This window comes from Pan troglodytes, chromosome 2 (assembly GCF_028858775.2).
Source record: "Pan troglodytes isolate AG18354 chromosome 2, NHGRI_mPanTro3-v2.0_pri, whole genome shotgun sequence".
Lineage (NCBI taxonomy): Eukaryota > Metazoa > Chordata > Mammalia > Primates > Hominidae > Pan > Pan troglodytes.
Window position 1 is genome coordinate 186796780 of NC_086015.1, and position 18940 is coordinate 186815719.

Consider the following 18940-nt stretch of genomic DNA (forward strand, 5'->3'; position numbering starts at 1 on the left):
GATATCAGCAAGCTGCCACCCACAGGAAAAAGCCAGCCCACTGTCTCTTTTGCCAGTGAGCTTTCACTGGAACACACACACACACACACACACACACACACACAGTATTTTTGTGATTACAAGAATAGTAGTGATAATTATTAAAAAAAAAAAAAAAAAAAAAAGATGCCAGGCGCGGTGGCTTACGCCTGTACTCCCAGCACTTTGTGAGGCCGAGACAGGCAGACCACGAGGTCAGGAGATCCAGACCATCCTGGCTAACATGGCGAAACCCTGTCTCTACTAAAAATACAAAAAAATTAGCTGGACATGGTGGAGGGTGCCTGTAGTCCCAGCTACTTGGGAGGCTGAGGCAGGAGAATGGCGTGAACCTGGCAGGCGGAGCTTGCAGTGAGCCGAGATCGCGCCACTGCACTCCAGCCTGGGTGGCAGAGCGAGAAAAAAAAAAGAAAAAAGATAGGATGAAAATTACACATACATTGTGATTCCAATCATGTTTAAAATGCTTAATTGAAAAAAGGTGGGGGGGGGCAGGTGTGTGGTGGCTCACACCTGTAATCCCAGCACTTTGGGAGGCCAAGGCAGGCGGATCACTTGAGGCCAGGAGTTCAAGACCAGCCTGGCCAACATAGTGAAACCCTGTCTTTAATAAAAATACAAAAATTAGCCAGATATGGTGATGGTGGCATGCACCTGTAATCCTAGCTACTCAAGAGGCTGAGGCAGGAGAATCACTTGAACCTGGGAGGCAGAGGTTGCAGTGAGCAGAGATCATGCCACTGCACTCCAGCCTGGGCAACAGAGCGAGACTCTGCCTCAAAAGGAAAAAAAAAAAAAAAAAAAAAAGAATATGCCTGTCTCAAAAAAAAAAAAAAGGAATATGCCAAAATGTTGAAATACCTTCTCCCTCAACCCTTTCTAAGAATTATGTTCATTTCACAGATGAGGAAGGAGAGTGGTTGCCTCTAGAGATTTGGAATCGTGGGTGGCTTATTCCAATTATTCATATTGCTATATATTTTTCTATAATCCCACCCTTTGCTCTTATCCCAGGAGGTGGGAGGCAGGATCCTGAAGAAAAAATTCAAAGACTATCACTGAGGCTCAAATATATACCCCGTGCCCAATGACACAGCACTGCCACCTGTCATGGACATTAGCCCTCTGGGGAACTAAGGAGAGAGGTGGCCATTGGGCTTCCCTGAGAGGCCTAGTCCCTTGAAAGCCCAGAAAGACCATTCTGCAGGTGCAGCTATCTACAAAATTTGATTCACAATTTGATTTAATTTAATTTTTTAAAACCTGAGCTATCCCAGATCCAAGGCCACAGGGCTGTGAGCTCCTCTCCAGCGAATCTGGAACTTTCCTGGTGCTGTCTCAGACACCCAGCCTTCATTTCTGCCTTATCCACTTCCCTGGTTCAGGATTACTTTGCAAATCAGAAAACGCAGCTTCCTTCTGTTGTTAACTGACCTGATAGTTCTTTATGCCCACAGCTCACCCAGATCCTGTTTGAGCCAGTTGGTGACCCAGCTATTGGCCACCATGCTCCTGCCTCCCTGGTCCCTACCCTGCTGGCCACCCACAGCCACCCCTCAGATTGGAGTTCCCACCAGCCAGCACTGTCACACCAGCTCTGGGCCCTGTCCTCAGCACACATACAGCACGATGTTTTGCTGGTGAAAGTGGTGATCCAGAGGATGCAGTTAGATTTTATTACCGGTGGTGGCATCAACAGGACTTTGAACTGGTCCTGGCTATAGTTAATAACGCAGAAACTAGCTCAGACAATTCAAGTGCTTTTTATTTGTTGCTGTTTCTATCTCTTTGATTGCACTGGCCACTTTATTTTGCCACCGAGCTTTGCTGTTACCATTAAATTTTGTCTCAAATGGAAGCTCTTGGATTCTGAACAGAGTCAGATCCATCAGTTGTACCTTAAATTCCCCAGCTCCCAGTGGTTCTTTCTTAAAATGTGCATGCTTGTGAAATAAGAGAGGGAAATGTCTCCAGCAGCATCCCCAGCTCCCTGCCCCAGAGGACTTTAAACTTTATCTCCAACTCCTTAGGCTGCAAATTCCACCTACCGTTAGGCTCTAAGGCAAATTCCATTTTCAGGCAACTTGAGGCATCTGGACCAGTAATTCAGGCCTCTGTATCCCTAGTGTTGTGTCTAGCTCCACTCTGAACTGGCTAATGGAATGGAAATGACTTGTAACCAAGCCACTGCCATGAAACCACATGTGACCTGGATCTCCTGCCTGGGTCCCCAGTGCCAGACTAGCCTGCCATCCCAAGGACATAAAGGCAATTACCCTGTAGGAGGGCCAGGTCCTTCTCAGTCACTGTCACAGGGACTATGAGAGGTGCTGTTGTAAGGTGTTGTGAGCAGAGGTGAAAGGACCCAACCTGGGGTCTTGGCTTAGCCCTGGCCCAAGCCAGAGGTGGTGGACCTTGGGTAGTAACCAAGGGATGTTATCCAGACTTCAGGGGGAAAGAAGCCTGAGGGGCTGATCTCAAAACCACCAGCTGCTGGAGCTCTACCCTACCTCCTGCCAGGCTCTGAGATGGCTCCTAAATCAGGTTGTGCTTAATCAGCAGAGAACATCTGTGAACACAGCCAGGAGGGAGGGGGTCAGAAAAAGCCAGACTCCCTTCCACTCACTGGGCCTCAGTTCCCTCAATTGTATTATGAGAAGATTGGATCAGGTGATCTCCAATTTTATTTCTGGTTCTGTGAACCCACTAGAAGTCCTATTCCATTCTATAATCTGACAGAATAATAATATTCTCTAAAAGCATATCTTGTGAGAAACAAATTAGATAATATGTGCAAAAGTGTTCTGTGAAGCAATAAGCCTTATGCTTATGAGATTAATTATCATAATTATCCTGCTCTCTCCCGGGCTGTTAACCATTATACTTTGTTAGTTAATGCTGCTATTACTGTCACTTACATCTTGCAACCCTACTGCTATGTTCCCCTACATTGTCACAATGTTTCACCCACTGCCATCTCAGTCACTATCAACTTTAGCACCCTGTTTTTAAAAATAGGTTTTATTGTCATAATTCAGGTATGGTGAGGCCAATGGATGAAATGATTGCCATCAAAAAGATAGTTCATCAATGAGAACACATGGACACAGGGAGGGGAACATCACACACCGGGGCCTATTGAGGGGTCGGGGGGAAGGGGAGGGAGAGCATTAGGACAAATACCCAATGCATGTAGGGCTTCAAACCTAGAAGACAGGTTGATAGGTGCAGCAAACCACCATGGCACATGTATACCTATGTAACAAATCTGCCCATTCTGCACATGCATCCCAGAACTTAAAATAAAAATCATTAAAAAAGAAAAAAAAAGAAAATATACCCAAGAAAACCTGCAACCCACCAAAAAAAAAAAAAAAAAAGTTTATTACTCACAGTTCCTAAGAGAAGGGGGCATACTATGCCATCCAAGGCCACATGGGGAAGTACCAGGGTTGGTCACAAGCCGGAGGGAGCAAAGGGAAAATGTGGGCAAGAGTCTTTACCATGCTTTTCACCGGAAGGAATGGGCAAGGCAGGGCAAACAGGCTTAGGATTGGCTAGTTTGAATAATTTCAGTGGGCTCTGGCGCATCATGGTTGTCCCTGCTTGCCTGTTACCTAGCCCTGGGGTACTTGGAGCAGGGGGTTAGTAGCCCAAGTGTCAGAGCCTCATAAGGGAGGTGGTTGGGGTATTGAGAGGAGTTAGCCAGCTTGCTTTAGGTAGACAGCAAGGGAAGGGTTTTTGGAGAGCTCTCCGTATAATCAGCAGGCTCCCCTAAAAAAGTTTCTTCTCCTTTTGTGGGCATAAACATGGTGGGCACCCCCTCTCTGCTGCACAAAGCTTCCTTCTTTCACTTATTAAACTTTAACTCCAACCTCACCCTTGTGTCCAACCTCCTTAATCATCTTAAACATAAAACAAAAAACTCCACGTATTATCTCGAACAACAAAAAACTTACATCTTAATATGTTAGCAATACTGCAACAGTATGGTCTTCGGATTGGCTGGTTTGCATATGAAAGGCATGCTCCTGGGCAAGTTGATTGCTATCTCTTAAGAATTAGCTAACCCCAGATAGGGAGCTCCTTTCAAAATCCACAAAGTCCCAAAGCATCAAGATGCTTTGATGCCAAAGATGCTTGATGCCAAAGCATCAATATAAAATGACATAAAGCATCAAAATAGAAAGACATGCTTACATGCCCCAGCTAAGTACTGTTCCTATCACAGTTAACCTGATTGAAAATGAGAGTTCACAGTTAAAAGAGGTCTTTCTCTACCTTTCATTCTTCATTCAACAAGCATCTATTAAGCACCCACTATGTGCTGCACACTATGTTAAGCCCCCGGGTACAAAGAAGAAAAACAGTTCTTTTATTTAAGTGAGAGTAACATAACGAAACAAGTTACAATACCTGTGAGAAATGTTATGATAGCAGGAAGCCTGGACTGTTCCATAATGGAAGAGGCCCCAAACAGCCTAAAAGGAACCTGATTCCTCAATGCCCCCCGTTCCCTCCCCTAACTCCATAGTGTGGAGCTCAGGAAGACAGCCTGTGGAAAAAGAACTAAATTATCTTCATCTTTTCCCATTGGTTCATCCAATCAAGTCCTTTAGAATAAAACCTTTGAACAAAATCTTTCTCCCTTTCCATGTCCTAGAACTAACCATAAGAAAATCATGCTTTGGGGCCAGGTGTGGTGGCTCACACCTGAAATCCCAGCACTTTGGGAGGCTGAGACAGGTGGATCACTTGAGGTCAGGAGTTTGAGACCAGCCTGGCCAACATGGTGAAACCCCGTCTCTACTAAAAATACAAAAATTAGCCAGGTGTGGTGACTTGCAACTGTAGTCCCAGCTACTTGGGAGGCTGAGGCAGGAGAATCACTGAACCTAGGAGGTGAAGGTTGCAGTGAGCCGAGATGGCACCACTGCACTCTAGCCTGGGCAACAGAGTGAGGCTGTGTCAGAAAGAGAGAAGAAAAAGAAAGAAAGAAAGAAAGAAAGGAAGGAAGGAAGGAAGAGAGAGAAAGAAAGAAAAAGAAAAAGAAAGAGAGAGAGAAAGAAAGAAAGAAAAAGAGAAAGAGAGAAAGAAAAGGAAGAAAGGAAGGAAAGGAAGGGAGGAAGGGAGAAAGAAAGACAGAAAGAAAGAAAGAGAAAGAAAGAAAATCATGCACTGGAAGCAACAAAACTATGTGTATGCACGTAAGTGTCCCTTGCAGAGTTATCAAAATAGAGGAAAAAACACCAACTGGATGAAACATCAGTATCCAAAACCAATAGAGCAGCTGAATGAAGTGTAGTATATCTACCAAGAGACATTATAAAGCAAACAGAACTGTATACTGGATTAGAGAAAGCACCAAACATAGAGTCAGACTTTCTAACTTCAACTTTTTGGGCAAACTGGTTAAGGATTCCAACTCTCAGTTTTTCCATTTGTCAGATGGGGACAGCTAATAGTAGTCACTACCTCAAGGTGTTGTGTGGAGATTAAATAAGATAATGCAGGTAAAGCATTTAAGCACCTGCAATGGTGCTCAGGAAATGTTGGCCATTACTGTTATTATTAATGTGAGGTCAAGGAAGCAGGATAATTGGATGGACCTAATAAAACATGGAAAACGTTCCTAGTAGTCTTAAGTGAAAAAAACAACATAGGCCTGGCGCGGTGGCTCACGCCTGTAATCCCAGCACTTTGGGAGGCCGAGGCAGGTGGATCATGAGGTCAGGAGTTCAAGACCAGCCTGGCCAAGATGGTGAAACCCCATCTCTACTAAAAATACAAAAATTAGCTGGGCGTGGTGGTGGGTGCTTGTAATCCCAGCTACTCGGGAGGCTGAGGCAGAGAGTTGCTTGAACCTGGGAGGCGGAGGTTGCAGTGATCCAAGATCGCACCACTGCACTCCAGCCTGGGCAACAGAGCGAGACTGTCTCAAACAACAACAACAACAACAAAACATCACATAAAGCAGTATGTAGACAAATTCTGAGCCTATGGAAAATATATGTGAAATACTTAGTTGGATGGATAGCATAATGTCATTATGAATAATATTTAATGAAATATTTATTTTAATGTTATTACAAATTTCTCTTTCATAAAAAAGGAAAAGGGGGAATATAAAAATAAAAAATTAAAATATAGGGGAACACCAGAAGCAATTATATATCAAGAAATTTTAAAAACAGCAAAAATAAAGTTGTCCTAGGAATCATGCCTGCAGAGTTGATGAGCTAAAACCATCTTCAAACTGGAGAAGGACATTTTGTTTTTTGTTGTTTTTTTTTTGAGACAGAGTCTTGCTCTATCATCCAGGCTGGAGTGCAGTGGCGCAATCTCAGCTCACTGCAAGCCTCCGCCTCCAGGATTCACGCCATTCTCCTGCCTCAGCCTCCCGGGTAACTGGGACTACAGGCGCCCACCACCAAGCCCGGCTAATTTTTTTGTATTTTTAGTAGAGATGAGGTTTCACCATATTAGCCAGGGTGGTCTCAATCTCCTGACCTCGTGATCTGCCTGCCTTGGCCTCCCAAAGTGCTGGGATTGCAGGCGTGAGCCACCGCGCCTGGCCAAGGACTTTTTTTTTTTAGCATATAAAACCCCTCATTTATCTCAATATTTGGTAATAACATGCTGATAGAAGCTAGCTCCAAGTTGCAGATCAATGTCATTGGGACTGGGAAGAGGCAATCGATCAAGACAGACCAGAGAGAAGGGAACAGAAAACCACCTATTAAATACTGACATGAGTTTATTTTGTATAGCATAAACTCAAATATGTAAAAGTATATATAATAGATATAAATAAACTATAAATATGGATATAAAGGACTAAACAGTAGCTGTCTTTGGGTCAGAAAATCGTAGACGATATCCAGCTTCTTCTTTATCTTTAGAAATTTTTCTACAACGGGTGTGTAATACTTTCAAATTGAGGGAAATGGGACTTTAAAAACTATTAATTTCTTCTTTTTAAAGCAAGGGATAATTAATGAGAAGATAGCAGGGAGCATGCACAAGCCAGCAATGTCACAAATGTCATAGTGCATGTGATTGTTTATTCTAAAAACTCCCTGAGTTGGGAGCTAAAAATAGAAAGAGCTAGGGGCAGAATTGGGGGAGGCGAAGTGTCCCACCATGAGGGCGGTGAGCAGGGCAAACTTCAGTTAGGTACAGGAGTGGGATGGCTTGGAGGGAGAGCAGGTTGGCTCAGGGCTGTCCCTGAGCAGTGGGGGCTGCAGAGGAAGAGGTGCTCCCCCAAGGACCTAGCTTGGAAAGCCTCTGGGGACAGCATTACTTAAGTAGTGGGAGAGTTGTTGTAAAGGTTCGGGGTAGGAACTGGGTTCAGTTTGATCCCAAAGTAAATAGCTGTGTCCTCCCATATCCCATTAGCATAGAAAGCTGGCTTTTCACTCCCAGAACTGGAACCTGATTTCTGGTCATTTATAACCTCTGACATCCACACAATTCCTCCCCAAAGAACTCATGTGCCCTCAGGTATGTCCTGAATTGGGTGTTTCTTGGACCAGAATGACTTTTCCACCAAAGTTCCTTCGGCGCTGTGGCTCACGCCTGTAATCCCAACACTTTGGGAGGCCAAGATGGGTGGATCACCTGAGGTCAGGAGTTCAAGACCAGTCTGACCAACATGGTGAAACCCTGTCTCTACTAACAATACAAAAATTAGCTGGGCGTGGTGGCACACACCTGTAGTCCCAGCTACTTGGGAGGCTGAGGCAGGAGAATCCCTTGAACCCGGGAGGTGGAGGTTGCAGTGAGCTGACATTGCGCCACTGCACTCCAGCCTGGGTGACAAGAGCAAGACTCTGTCCCAAAACAAAACAAAACAAAACAAAAAAACAAAACAACCCAGTACTTCCAAAATCAAACAGACTTTGGAAATAGTTTAGCCTGACACTCTCTCGGGTGCAAGCAACAATGCTCCTTTTAGATATGAGGAAACTAGGACCCAAGGGAATTAGGTGATTTGTCCAGGGTATCTGAGTGGCTGAGAAAGTTATGGTGGGGCTCCCCAGAATCCCTCTCTTTTTCTGTGTATCTTGTTCCATTACCCCATGATGTTCTCTGATAAGAAACTTCCTTTGCTAGGATATGTCAATGCAACCTTATGTCCTGTCATAATAGTACTTAACCATTGCATCTTGATGGAATTACACTCACCATTATGTCTTGAGTGAATAATTCTTACTATTTATTGAGAGCTAGGTGCTGTTTTTTAATAAGCTGTCATTTAATTCTTATAATAAGAAGGTATTACCAGATTCTCTTTTCAGACAAAGAAGCCTAGACTCAAAGCAGTTAAATAAACCACCCAACATCACCCTTTTGGTGGTACCAAAGCCTCAGGATCTGAATCCAAATCCAAAGGTATATTCTTTGGTCATGTTTTTTTTTTTTTTTTTTTTTTTTGGTTTTGAGACAGAGTCTCCCTCTGTCGCCCAGGCTGGAGTACAATGGCGTGATCTTGGCTCACTGCACCCTCCACCTCCAGGATTCAAGTGATTCTCCTGCCTCAGCCTCCCGAGTAGCTGGGACTACAGACATGCGCCACCACACCTGGCTAATTTTTGTATTTTTAGTAGAGACAGGGTTTCACCATGTTGGCCAGGCTGGTCTCGAACTCCTGACCTCAGGTGATCCACCCACCTGACCCTCCCAAAGTGCTGGGATTACAGGTGTGAGCCGCTGCGCCTGGCCCCAAAGGTAAATTCTTGGCTCTCCATAAAGATACACTGGTGGAGCTGGCCTTGCCAGGAGCCGGTTCTTTGCTACAGTGTACTCAGCATTCCTTAAAGGTTCTGTCTTTAATATCTTCTTAATTTATTGGGAAAGTATCTTTTCTTCAATTAAAATTGCAAATTTTATGCATCAAGATATTATATTAGAGCTAAAATTCCTAAATTGTATTAATCCGAGACACTCCCATAGAGTTACTAGGAAAAAAATTTTTACTCTGGGTTTGTTTTTATTTCACGTGACTTTGCAAAGTATTACCATATTATAATACCATATTATAATAACAGATAATGGTAATACTTTGCTAACTCACATCAAACAAAAACAAACCCAGGGTAAAATTTTTATGAGAACTATAAAGCAGAAATCTTTTTGTTTGTTTGTTTTATTTTCCATTAATATGGCAATTTTCACAAGTCTTGCATTATGAAATATTAACTCTGGCATTTGAATTAATAAATAAAAAGCAAGGTGCCCTCCAACTTCTTACTAGTCTTTGGGACAAAGATCACTCGGAGTTCATCCTGAAAAGCATCTAAATTTAGAGATTTGCTGCCGGAGCAAAACTTTCATGTACCAGCAATAGAACCAGGCAGGCTTTCCAAAATATGTCAGGCATGTGCTTGCGATGCTGTCACAAGCGGGGTCAAGAGGCTCTGTCCCTGTGTGCTGGTGACCTGGGAGCCCTCCTTGTTTTCTAGGCCAGTCTCAGAGCACTCTGGGGTTGGAAGCAAAAGAGATTGTGCAATAGTGAATACAGGCGCTTGTTTTGATCATGAATCAGGCAAAAAAAAATTAAATATTTAAAAAAAAATTTGAATACTATATATATGCACATAGTTTTTGGGTTTTTGTGGTTGTTTTTTTTAATGTGAAAAGCTTACTGAAAGAAATGTAGGTTTCCTCAATCCATGACTCCTCATTCCTTGGTTGGCAACCCAGAGGCAATCAAATTTAAGCTCAGTTATTTGGCCTTTGAGTGTAGATATTTTAAGAACAGAGGCGATTGCTTCTCTCCACCTGGTTGACAATCTCTGTTTAGAGGGTAGGATCCTGGATGGGTGTTCAGAGAAGCTGGCTTTGGTTTCTAGGTTTTAAAATCATTTCATTTCTCCAGGGTTGTTTTTCAAATGTATATAATAGAGGTTATATATCCTTTTACTTTTCATTTCTGTCTTTCTTTGCCTCTCTTGTTCTTAAAGCAAAGGACAAATCATAGAGGACATAGAATTGGTGGAGGAGAAGATAACAACAACAATTTTGGTTGTTATTGAGCATTTGTTATAACCTAGGCATGAGATATATTTTTTCTTTTCATTTAATCCTCATAACAATTCTATAAAGTGTTTTGTTTTCTTTTGTTTTGTTTTTTGGGTTTTTTTTTGTTTGTTTTTTTAAGACAGAGTCTCACTCTGTCGCCCGGCTGGAGTGCAGTGGTGCAATCTCGGCTCACTGCAAGCTCCGCCTCCCGGGTTCAAGTGATTCTCCTGCCTCAGCCTCCTGAGTAGCTGGGACTACAAGTGCCCGCCACCATGCCCGGCTAATTTTTTGTATTTTTAGTAGAGACGGGGTTTCACCATGTTGGCCAGGATGGTCTCAATCTCTTGACCTCGTGATCCACCCGCCTCGGCCTCCAAAGTGCTGAGATTACAGGTGTGAGCCACGGTGCCTGACCTATAAAGTGTTTTTAGCCCATTTTAGAGATGATGAAACTAAGGCTGAGAAAGATTGAGTAATTTACTCGGGGATGTATAGCTACTAGAAGTAAAGCTAAGTTTTGAGCCTAGACTCTTCAACTTTAAAGCTAAACTAGGAACACTGAGATTTTAAGTCTTTAGAGGGAGACAGAGGATATAAGTGTCAAATTGCTGAGTTTATGTAAGAGTGAAAAATGGCACCACATAGACTAGGGTAGTCCCTGGACTATCAGTGTGTGGAAACTGCTCTCAGATATGCACTGGAGGTTTTGGGTGGTTGCATTGTTCTGAATGGGTGCTTCAGAGGGAGCCTCTGATAAGCACAGCCCCAGGTGAGATTACTAAATTGATCATTCTTGTGCCGGAGATTGTTGTTTCAGCCTTAACAGATGATTTCTTAAGAAACTGGTTGGGGTCTTTCAAGAACAGAAGAGGAGGTCAGCTGCAGATACCCTTGGATAGGTCCAATCCCTTCCCTTCATACCTACTGCAGGATTCCTGGGAGGGCTCCTGAAGCAATCAAGACCACAGGTGGATATGACACACTCTCAGAAACTGCAAGCAGTTGGAGGGAGAGCAGTGCCAGGCGCAGCAAAGAAAAATCAAGTTAAAGTTAGTGCATTCCTCCTAAGTGTCATGGCAGGCAGGGAGCCTTGGAGGCAAGAAACTGGGGATAGTCAAAGCCTGCTGGGATTCCAGCAGCAGGAATTCTTTTTTTTTTTTTTTTTTTTTTTTGAGATGGAGTCTCGCTCTGTCACCCAGGCTGGAGTGCAGTGGTATGATCTCGGCTCACTGAAAGCTCCACCTCCCCGGTTCATGCCATTCTCCCGCCTCAGCCTCCCGAGTAGCTGGGACTACAGGCACCCACCCTCACGCCTGGCTAATTGTTTGTATTTTTAATAGAGACGGGGTTTCACCGTGTTAGCCAGGATGGTCTCGATCTCCTGACCTCGTGATCCACCCACCTCAGCCTCCCAAAGTGCTGGGATTACAGGCGTGAGCCACCACACCCGGCCAGGAATTCTATATGGAGATGAAATCAGATGTCCGTGGGGCAGAATAAAAGAGTGTAGCTAGGCCTGGCATCACAGTGGAGGAAGCATGCAGGTATGCCTTACCCCTCTGAAGTCAGAACTCGGGGCTCATGGTGATGACCACCACCTTATCTGCATCTAGATAGGTTTGGTCACACACAAAATCATGAGGCCACTGAAGCACCAATCGCCTGGCACCTCATCAACCTGTGAAGGACAGTTTTAGGGACAAACCAAGGATTGCCACTTCCCTCCCCTCCCCATGAGATGGAAAGGCCCACTTCCTTCAGTTGTGAGGAAGGACACCCTGTGGCAGATGGCACCCTTGAGGGAAAAAGCTCAGTGAAGGAGTCGGGGGAGCTCACCTTCCAGGTGGCAGATTTCCTTGTTACCCAGATCTCAACACAGAAAAATTTCCAGCTATGTCTTTCCTTCTTGAAATTTAATGTTGGTATCTCTGATCACAAGCTTTGCCTGGCCTAGTGGGGCTGTAAGTGGCTGGGCTGGAGTGGGAGTGAGGTCCCAGAAGGACAATTCAAATTTTTCCTGGAATCTACACAGCTAGGAAGGGTCAAACCTCTTCATCCAATAGGGCTTCAGAAATGCATCACCTGACCTCACCAGAGAAGAAAGGAGGGAGGGGTGGCCCTCAAGACTGAAGAGGCTCTGGTGCCTGCTACACAATACTCCCCTCTCCAGAGTGTTGAGCAACTAGGGTATTGTGTTTGCTTTCCCCTTCACTCAACACTCTGGAGAGGGGAGTATTGTGTAGCAGGCTTGCTGAGATGTTAAATATGTTTGAAGGAAAATGGGGTGGGGGTGGGGTGGGCAGGGATAATTTTATTTATGATGTTCTTTGGAGCTCTTGTTTGCAAGGTGATGAGTGTGAAAATATGTATTACAGAAATGGAGATGGGAGGAGGGAGTGTGTTTGGGAAGAAGGTGGCAGAGAACACGGAAAGGGAGGAAACCCAAGCGTGAGGTTGGAGAGAGGCCCAGAGAGAGAGTATCAGTGGGAAAAGAGGAGCGCTGAGGTAAGGAAGCAGAGGTGGGGATTGCTACAGAGTTCTGTAGCATGAGATGCCATGTAATTCTCTCTTCATGAAGCCTTCAGTAACATCTCCATTCACCAATGCTTTTCAGCTGGGATTTGTTGTGAGAGAGGAGCTCAAAGTGCTGACCTTGTAGCACATCAAAGGACCCTGGGTGAAAACAGTGCGGGTGCCACTTTCTGAAGGACTGGAAGGTGTGCACTGCTTCGTAGCAGGTCGGGGAGAGAGGAGTGAATCAAGAAGACCCCACCAAAGAGATGGCACCCGAGATGGGCCTTAAAGGATGACCAATGTTTCTGCTACAATTGGGGATAGGGGAGACCTTGGCTGGAGGCCAAGAGGGGAGGCAGGGAAGTCTGAAAGTATTGGGGATGCCTAAGAAGTGGTTCAGTCCACTGCATGGGGAAGAGGCTGCAGCGGGGAGAAATGAGTGGCTGGTGGAACTATGGATGCTTGGCCACCTTCAAATCGTAAGGGCTGTCATGGATGCTATGGAAAGCAAAACAAGGACTACTCTGAGGGGTTTGCAAGAAGACACAATATGGCATGATATACTCTATTCCTGAAAGGAGAGGGAATAGGTCTGAAGACCTTCTGGTTCCCCTGACTCCAACCGTCTACCTCCAGGCAGACTTGGGTTGTAAACATTGCACAAAATAAATCACATTATGGCTTCATCTCACTTGATTTCAGCAGATTCCCTCTGGACTTGACAGCTCTGCTTCTGTTCCAGCCCCAGCTGAGGAAGAGGCTGCTACCCAACCACATTAACTGAATTCTGGGGTAGGCATAACCCCAGGGCCCTCCACCAATGCCAAGACCACCCATATTCTGGCTGCCTGAGGAGCCCCCACCCGCTGGAGAGGCCCCTGCCTATGTGCCAGGGCTTCCGGTCTCCAAGGCTGCTTGCTTGTAGGTCCTCTTCCTCCCTCTGTCAGAGTTGTTTGATGACCCTGCACTGTCTGAGGACCTCATCGGGTAGGTGAGCCCCAAGTTGATCCCAAAGGGCCTACTGGCACTTTCTCGCTCTCTCAGTTCCCTTTAAGAAGTAGAGATCAGGGCTGGGCGCGGTGGCTTATGCCTGTAATCCCAGCACTTTGGGAGGCTGAGGCGGGCAGATCACAAGGTCAGGAGTTCGAGACCAGCCTGGCCAGCATGGTGAAACCCCGTCTCTACTAAAAATACAAAAAATTAACCGGGCGTGGTTGCAGGCACCTGTAATCCCAGCTACTCAGGAGGATGAGGCAGGAGAATGGCCTGAACCCGGGAGGCGGAGCTTGCAGTGAGCCGAGATCTTGCCACTGCACTCCAGCCTGGGCGACAGAGCAAGAGCGAGACTCTGTCTCAAAAAAAAAAAAAAAAAAAAAAAAAAAAAAAAAAAAAATTAGCCGGGCATGGTGGTGTGCGCCTGTAATCCCAGCTACTCGGGAGGCTGAGGCAGGAGAATTGCTTGAACCTAGGAGGTAGAAGTTGCAGTAAGCTGAGATCGCACCACTACACTCTGGCCTGGGTGACAAGAGTAAGACTCCTTCTCAAAAAAAATACAAAAAACAAGTAGAGATCATTCCATCAGTTAACAGATACATATTGAACACCTACTAGGTGCACTGGGATACAAAATGAATAAGATGATCCCTGACCTCAGAGGATCATCAGTTGGGAAAGGCACATAAATAAAGCTGGACAGGCTGGGCAAGGTGGTTCACACCTGTAATCCCAACACTTTGGAAGGCTGAGGCAGGAGGTTCACTTGAGGCCAGGAGTTTGAGACCAGCCTGGCCAACATAGCAAGACCCCCATCTTTAAAAAAATTTTTTTTAATTAGCTAAGCAAGGTGGCATGCACCTGTGGTTCTAACTATTCAGGAAGCTGGGAGAGGAGGATCACTTGAGCACAGGGGTTCAAGGTTTCAGTGAGCCAAGATCATGGCACTGCACTCCAGCCTGGGCAACAGAGCAAGAACCTGTCTCCAAAAAATAATAAAATAAAATACAACAAACCTGGACAATTAGTGTGATAACTGCTGGGAAAGAGGTAAAGACAGGCTACTGTGGGAAGATAGAAGGAAGATACTTAGCCCAGGGGGAAATGGGGGGAAAGGAGAGTTCCCAGGAGAGCAATTTCCAAGCTGCCTCCTGGAAGGAGGGGCAGGAGCTAGCCTAGTGAATGGGGTGAAGGGAAGGAGGGGGCATAATACGCAAAGGGAGCAGGCTATGGCCGAGAATGGTCTGGAGACAGAGAGAGCAACAGTCCTCTGGGCAACTGTAGATAGTCCACTGAGGCTGTGTTCCAGCTGCAGAGGTAGGCCCTAGGGTGCATCAAGAAGGACCTTGTATGTATTGTCAGAGAGTTGGGACTTTATGAAGGTAGAGATGACCCACTAGGTGCTTCGTGGCCTCTCTCTCACCCCAAGACCCTCGCCCAGCTTAACGCCATGTACCTCTGCACATCCCCAGACGTTCCTGCTCCCTGAGTCCCTTTAAAGTAAAAGTCACAAAGGCACACCTCAACCTGGCTTGAGCCAAAGCACATTCTTATTCTGTCGCTTACATCACCAGATTTTCCCACAAAGAATCCTGAGGTGTTAAGTCAAGATCTTCCTACGACCCTCAAATTCCTATGCAGGAGGACTATAAACTTCTGGCCTATACCACAATGAAGAAATATATGCATAAAAGTAAACAGGTGGAGAACAAGATAAAGTGTGACAACATCAGCAACATCCAGGTCAGCTGTGACTATTCAAAACTGGAAGGATCAAGTTCCAAAGTCCAGGCCGGGCGCAGTGGCTCACACCTGTAATCTCAGCACTTTGGGAGGCCAAGGCGGGCGGATCACCTGAGGTCAGGAGTTCAAGACCAGCCTGACCGATATGGTGAAACCCTGTCTCTATTAAAAATACAAAAATTAGCTGGGCGTGGTGGCAGGCACCTGTAGTCCCAGGTACTCAGGAGGCTGAGACACAAGAATTGCTTGAACCCGGGAGGTGGAAGTTGCAGTGAGCCGAGATCACGCCACTGCACGCCAGCCTGGGCAACAGAGCAAGACTCCATCTCAAAAATAAAAATAAATTTAAAATAAATAAATAAGTAAATAAAAAGCTACAGGCCGGGCGCAGTGGCTCAGGCCTGTAATCCCAGCACTTTGGGAGGCTGAGATGGGCGGATCACGAGGTCAGGAGATCGAGACCATCCTGGCTAACATGGTGAAACCCCGTTTCTACTAAAAATACAAAAAATTAGCCGGGCGTGGTGGCGGGTGCCTGTGGTCCCAGCTGCTCGGGAGGCTGAGGCAGGAGAATGGTGTGAGCCCAGGAGGCGGAGCTTTCAGTGAGCCGAGATTGCACCACTGCACTCCAGCCTAGGCGACAGAGCGAGACTACGTCACAAAAAAAAAAAAAAAAAAGTTCCAAAGTCCAGAAATTGTCTTAAATCACAAGGAATAACAAAACTGAAGAAGGCTAATCCGTGAGCCTGGGGTGCTCATAAGGAGCTGCTAAGAGAAGACCACGTGAACCTATTCAGCAGCTACCTCCTGAGGAGTGGGAATTATTAAGCATACATCAACAGATATAAAAAATCAGTATAAGAACAGCATTGTACTTCTCGACAGCAATACCAGAATCTAGGTGTTAATAAAGCAGTATCTTCGAAATCCTGAAAAAATATAATTTATAATCTAGATTGTATGATTAGGCAACATCATCATTCAAAGGTAAAATAGAGTGATGATATTTTTAGACATGAAAAGTTCAAAAATATTTACTTCTCATGGACCTTTTCTTAGGAAGCTATTTAAGAGGAATGTGCTCTACCAAAATATGAGGCAATGCTCGAAATCACAGAAGAAAATGCTAGGATGCTGGAGAAGGGAAGACCCAAGACAGAGAAGCAAGCTTCCCAAACAGTCATTGGAACTGCGGACCAATGACTCTAAGAAAAAAGTACAGATACACACACACACACACACAAACACACGATGGATTATCTGATGGGTTTGATTATATGGAGTTGTATTGAAAGCATTTTATTGTTTTAGAAAAACTAAGAGGACATTGTGATAGATCCATAATAAAATAAGCAAAGAAAGAGGATAATTATTAAAACTCCAAGGAAAACCAAAAGCCATACAAGATGGGAAATTGTATACGATTTGTCTCAACAATGAATAATAAATACATGGTCTCATTAGCGTAAACATTAATGATTTAACCAGATTATGAGAAGGATAGCTTCCTTAATAGGAAATAGTCATACATTATTTGGAAATATATAAATACCAGAAGAAATAGCTCAAATAATTGAATAAGAGATGGAAAAGAGGCCTAAAAAGTATGTTTAAAAGGCCTGTATATAGGCCTTCCATATTATTTCCACCTCTGGTCATCAGAACACAACGCCTAATTTAATAGAGGCATGACTGTATTCATGACATGTAGAAGATAGAGATTTTTAAATTTGGTATCAGAAACCAAAAACTAGTTAAATGGTTGCAATCATCCTTTAAAAGAATACCCGCAGGCGGGGCGCAGTGGCTCATGCCTGTAATCCTAGTACTGTGGGAGGCCAAGGCAGGCGGATCACTTGAGGCCAGAAGTTCGAGACCAGCCTGGCTAACACAGCCTCTACTAAAAATACAAAACATTACCTGGGCGTGGTGGCGGGCACCTGTAGTCTCAGCTACTCGGGAGGCTAAGGCGGGAGAATCGCCTGAACCTGGGAGGCAGAGGTTGCAGTGGGCCGAGATTGCGCCACTGCACTCCACTCTGAGTGGCAGAGCGAAACTCTGTCTCAAAACGAAACAAAACAAAAAGCTTGCAGACACAAAACGACAACACAATGTCCTTTAGGAACTCCATCTACCTTGGAAAACAGGGATTTGTGACAGCTTTGGTCGACGTGCATGTGCGTTTAAAATAAAAAGGTAACCTAGGATTTGATACCAGGGACAGTAACAGCTTTATCAAAAAAAAAGAGGTGGTTTTCCTTGCTCCTTATAAGGACTAGGGTTTTAGTCTCGTCCACCCTGCAGGCCCTCAGGCCTGATTTCCGATTGTCTATCAAAGGGTCAAATAAAAAGCTCTCTAAGCTTCGACCCAAGCTTTAAAGTCGAAGGGCTGATCGCGGGCTTTTTCCTTGGGACGTGGCAGGGGCCTTTGAAGGAAGGAAAGAAACGACTCTGGCTTCTCACTCGGCTCCTTACACAAGAGGCATTTTTTTAACTGTCTCTGCTTAAAACAAAGTGTTTTTGAGTCAGCAGCCCTTTGGGTGGGTCTCGTCCTCTTGGGCACCCGACACCCACCCCACGGCGGGAGCCCCAGGTGGCCCCGGAGGCCACCGGAAAGCGTGAACTACATCTCCCAGGGTTCCCCGGGGCGGAGGACGCCCACCCGGATTGGCCAGGGGTCGGTGACGCTCAGTGTTTTGGCCCGGACGGTCACATGTTTCCTTTGTTGTGAGCTGCGGCAGAGACTGGTGGCTGGAGGAGACGCCGGCGCTGGAGAGTGCGCTGCGCCGCCGGCCGCTGAGGGACCGCGGGGTTCGCCACTGCTGGCTGCTTCCAGTGTTCGCCGAGAGGTACCGGGGGTGACAGCTCCGGGACCGGCCGAAAGGCGAGGAACCGGCCAGAGTCTGAGTCCTCGGGGGCGGAGGGGCGACGGCGGTCCTGACCACCGGGGTGTCTGAGGGAGGGCAGCCAGCGGCGGCCGGCCTCTCAGAGCCAGACTGGCGGTCTGCGGAGAGGCTGCAGCTGGGCTGCAGGGCCCCTTTCTGAGGCGAGGGGCCTCCAGGGTTCACCTGGGGGGTCTTCCTCCCCCGCTTGGTAGCTACAGCCCTGAGGGAGGGCGCGCGCGCCTCCTGGCACTACGGCCCGGAATCGCGGCGCGGCTGGTGCGGCCTGGCGAGGGCGGGGTGGGAGGGGGTGGTTGCCGGGACTGGGGGTAGCCGCAGGTGCGGTAGGCTAGTCGCCGCGGGGCCGGGCGCCGCCGGGGGCGGCGGCTGGGCAGACGGGTGCTGCTTGTTGCCGATGGGCTGCGAACGGGGCGCTGCTTTTTATTTCAGGAAGCGCGGGGGAGTGCGACCGCCTCAAATCCAGCCTTCTTGTTTGGTGGGACGACCGTCGGTTCTGTCCGGGAGGAATGACGGGGTCAAGGTGGGGTCCCCAGGGCCGCGGGCCCGTGAAGCCCCATTAAAGCGATTGCGAAATGCGCTCGGCACTGTCACCTGACCGTTACCCCCGCCCCCGTCCCCTGCGAGCCTTTGTTTACCACGATCGCGACACCCGGCCCGCTGCGGCCGTCCCCGGGGAGCCGGGGCGGGCGGGGGAGCGGGCGTTCCGCCGGCGCAGTCCCCGCCTA

The 18940-nt window shown here is 46.5% G+C and overlaps 1 protein-coding gene across 17 annotated transcripts in view; it reads left to right on the forward strand.

Annotated features, from left to right (window-relative positions):
* The first annotated feature begins 17968 nt into the window (after positions 1–17968).
* KLHL24 (kelch like family member 24) overlaps positions 17969–18940 on the forward strand; it is a 61870-nt gene continuing 60898 nt past the window's right edge. For 5 of the 17 annotated variants that reach the window (XM_016942374.4, XM_063807372.1, XM_054682386.2 and 2 more), the window contains exons 1-2: positions 18037–18161; positions 18645–18735. The gene's annotated coding sequence lies outside the window, so the exon portion shown is untranslated. Of the gene's footprint in view, positions 18197–18644; positions 18736–18940 lie in introns of all 17 variants that reach the window. The other 12 variants (XM_054682393.2, XM_063807369.1, XM_016942372.4 and 9 more) reach the window with 11 other exon arrangements.